At 33.5% G+C, this 4,294-nt stretch overlaps 1 long non-coding RNA gene across 1 annotated transcript; it reads right to left on the reverse strand.

Moving 5' to 3' along the window:
* Nucleotides 1-1,821: 1,821 nt before the first annotated feature.
* Nucleotides 1,822-4,051, reverse strand: LOC130745151 (uncharacterized). The gene is made up of 3 exons (XR_009021568.1): nucleotides 3,255-4,051; nucleotides 2,724-2,889; nucleotides 1,822-2,151 (listed from the first exon to the last, which is right to left on the reverse strand). It is a non-coding gene; the product is annotated as an uncharacterized LOC130745151 (long non-coding RNA).
* Nucleotides 4,052-4,294: the final 243 nt, after the last annotated feature.

The raw sequence follows: 4,294 nt of genomic DNA on the forward strand, positions 1-4,294 counted from the left end.
TTCAAACGGCTTTCTATTTCTTCTTAGCCTTCTTCTTAATCCTTATTTTCCTGGATTCCTCCTCCTCCGTTTCTACTGTGAAAGTTTGTTACAATGCAGATACCTGTCCCATTAATAGTGATCTTTTGGGTCGTAGTGGCTATCGTCAGTCTGCCGCTTCTTGCGTTTGCTCTCGCAGCCTGTGAGAGAAATACTAGCTAGGCTAGCAATATATGCATTTTTATTTTAACTCCACTACTCCCTTTTAAAGGTACACATTCTTTATTAGACTAATCTACAATAAACAATTTGTTAATAAAATATATAATATATAAAGTCTGTACATACCAGTTGGTTTTGGTTTGATGGCTCATCTCCATTGGAGAAAAATGTGGTTGTGGCAGTGGTGGTGGTCGTGGCACGCAGGACCGGCCCAACACCAAATGAGGCCTAAAGCAATTTTTAATTTTGGAGGCCTTAAGACATGATTGATCTAAGATTAAATTTTATTAATTTTAATTTTGGGGGCCTTTTTTACTTAGTAAAACAAAATTAGAGGCCTTTTTTTACTTAATAAAAAAAATAAATTTTTGGAGGCCTAAAGCCCTTGCTTGAGTTGCTTTACCCTTGGGCCGGCCCTGGTGGCACGTCAGGAGGCTGAGAACAAGGAACTGGAAGGCGTGGCTGTGGATGGCGTGGCTGTGACGGTGGTGGAGGATGGCGAATTTGATCACGATCTGATAGCCTTCGGCCGCCTTCAAAATCAGCCCATCCTCTTCGTCTTAGATCACGTTTATAAGTTAACAATAAGTAATATATTTTTTGGGTACCATTTAGCTGTGACAAAAAATGCTTTTCTGTGTGAACTTGCATGGTCTGTTTTGAATTTTCTTTTTGTATAAATAGGACAAAAATACATTGCCAGAAGATGACCTGCCAAACCAAATGGTATGTATAAAAATCTATGATTGAAACAAACGAAATTATTGTTTGAATTTGCATTTATTGTGTTTTATCTAATGATGTAGGTATGTACTATTTGTCTAACAAATGGAAATGATTTAGCCTTTGGATGTGGTCACATGGTGAGTCTCTCAATTGTCTCTTTTGTGGTTTGAATTGATATTACTTCGATGATATCTAATCATGCTTCAAATGCAGAGTTGTATAGATTGTGGATCAAAGTTAAGCAATTGTCACATATGCCGGCGGAGGATCACTGCTCGTGTTATGTTGTTTACGGGCTGATTGCAGAATGTAAAAATCATGTATAACTTCCTAAAAAATATTAACTGGTACAGGAATGGAGAAAATTGTACTTAGACGAATTATTTTTCTTCTTTTTTAGTCCGCTACATTTGGATTTAAATGAAACATTTTTCAAATTCATGTAAATTAGTAAGAAGTATGTAGTACTAGAAATTCGCTCATTTCTTGCGAAATTTGGTCAAAAATTCTCCAAGTTTCCTGCGAAAATTGTGGGATTTCTAACTACCCAGCTAATGCCTTCGTTGATAATGTTTCCTACGCATTTCTTAAATCACAGGAAGTTACCTGCGAAATTGTTGCGAAAATTCACAAGAAAAATCGTTGGTAGTGTCACAGCAAAAAATTCGTAGGTAATTTCGCTAATAAATGCGATGATAATATCGCAGCAAACAGTTACACATATTTTCGCAGCAAATCCTAAAGATAAATTCGCAGGTAATCTCATTTTCCCAAGTAAATTCGAATGCAATTTCATTTTCCCAAGTAAATTCGAAGGAAATTTATTGAGTTGATTTTTTTTCCTTTCGCGGATTTTGCGTTTAGATGACATTTTTATAAATGATATTCTATAAATACATGAATTCATAAGGAATTAATACATAAAAAAAATTTTTGATACATACAAATCTATTAAATAGAGAATTTTTAAATTTAAACAAAAACAAATAAGTGTTGAAATATGGGGTACATATCAATGGGGTAGTATTTAAGACTTAGCAAAGCAAAATGGGGTACATCATATTAAATGTCAAATGTCTACATGAATCTGACTCCTTAAATCCACCTTTATATAAGTTATAACCTCATAAGAAACACCAACAGTAGTCGAAGCTGGCTGACGCAGCCGCAGAGTGACTAAAGATATTGTCCCATGTCCTAACTTTATAGGTTTGCTAGAATGTCCTGAAACAAAGAAAATCCAACAGTCAAGGTACTTCTATATTAATGTGCAACTATGCTTAAGCATATGCTTATAACTAGTGTTTTTTACCCGCGCATTGCCAGAGAATTTGTCCATTGTATTTGAAACGTCAATACGTTGATTATTAAAAATAAAATAATATGAAATGATGAGCAAATTTGACATAAAGTATTAAACTGGAATCATTGTTCTATAGATTGAAATTTGTACAATAGAATAACTAATAAAAAGATTGTTTTACCTAATCTCAAATTCTGCAAAATATATCAGGGGATGGTTTAATGATGGCTAAACATTAGCTGATTTAATCTATCGTGAAAAAAAGAGAAAAGTTTCTACATGAACGTGATTGTGCGAGTTAACAAAGAGATACATGATATTTTCTAAGAATCTATGCGCTGGAGTTCCTAAGCCTTTCAGAAAAGCTACTGACAGATAGACCTCATAAGGTAATGTTCTTTCTTAAAGGTTTTGCAACATGAAATAATTAAGGCCCCCTTTCTTAAAGGTTTTGCAAACAAACCTGAATTCTGATAGGGAAATAAGAACGTACCAATTGAAAACATGCCCAATAAGAACTTGTAGGTTGTAGCTTTTTAAAATTCTTCAAATTCAAGTCCATCATCTTTCAACAATAGAGAAAAGAGATGGCATCACAACACATTCTCTCATCCTTAACAGAGTTTAACCCACGACTCAGTCCAAATTCGTGGAACCACCTATTAATTAACAAAGAAAGAAGAAAGTTCAAAGTTTACAGAAGAGACGAAACAATATGAAAACATATCAAAGCATATAAAGGAATAAAATGACCCATGTTCGAAGCAATTACCAAAAAAAAAATACTCATAAATACAATCGAATAAAAAGAAAATCCTAGCAACATGAACCTTGAAAATAAACAAAAAAAATGTTTAACAATAAATCAATGCACGGTTTATCATTTCATCAGAACAAAACCAACACTTCCAACATTATAATCCACAATACCCAACAGAACTAAAGTAATCATCATGTAAAGGGGGAAAAAATCTTATAAAATAAAACTCAAATGTGCCACATCGAAGAAGTATTAGAAACTCACCACTCGAACATTGTCTTCTCAACCCCCAACCTTGGAGATCAATAGAACTGAATCTCTTAAAATCTGACAAACATATTTTTATCATCAAATTATCATACTTTTGTATCCCCACCTTTGTCTCTAAAGTTTGTGCGGGAAAAGAGATAAATAGAAACACATAAACTTCAGTGACACTAAATCTACAAAAACAAACAACTATTTTTCTTTGAGTTTCTACAACATCTACCGGACATCCAACTGCTAGAGTTCCTGAAACAAAAACAGCTCAAAATTTTGCACCTAGGACTCTCAATGCATTGGAATCATCTCCAAACAAACTAAGAATATTTCTTCTAGTCTGCAAAGCAAGAGTGTTTGGACTAAACAGAAACCAAAAGCAAATTCAGTTTTCAATATGTTTTCCTCAAATTAAACGTGAATCAAAAAATCCATATGCCTCCCTCTTCTTCATCCTTTCTTTTCTTTTCTTTTTTTCTTGTAGGAAAAAAATCAAAACCCAACAAACCCAATTAGAAAGAAAAAAAAATTCCAGCAAAATCTATTTTCTCAGAAAATTTGAAAAGGGAAGAAAATATATGGAAGAGATTAATTGGAATGGGAAAAAATAATTAAGAAGGCTTTGCATGCTTCTGACATGTGTCAAAAAATATATTCCATGTTGAACACCAACTCTCATTGATATAAACAAAAGCCATGGAAAATATTACAATGTGTCAACATTATAAAAGCAACAATGTTCTTTTGGTGTAATTACTATACAGTTGAAATTAGTCATCAAATAGAACTGATAGAATTTAATTAAACTAAATTCACATACCAGAAATTTTGTGGGCTATGCCTAGTAGCAGAAATCACCACATCTTTCCACTGTAGACTGCGCAGACACCTTTTGGATAAAGCTTCTTCAACATATTTCAGTATTTTTGTGTCCAGACTGCATCTGCAATTGCAAGCATAAGGAATGAGAAAGATATGGCATAGCCATACTCAAGCTACTTTATTAAAGGTGTCAATTTGTTTTCTTTTTCATGTTCTCGATT

Source organism: Lotus japonicus, chromosome 3, assembly GCF_012489685.1.
Source record: "Lotus japonicus ecotype B-129 chromosome 3, LjGifu_v1.2".
NCBI classification, from domain to species: Eukaryota; Viridiplantae; Streptophyta; class Magnoliopsida; order Fabales; family Fabaceae; genus Lotus; species Lotus japonicus.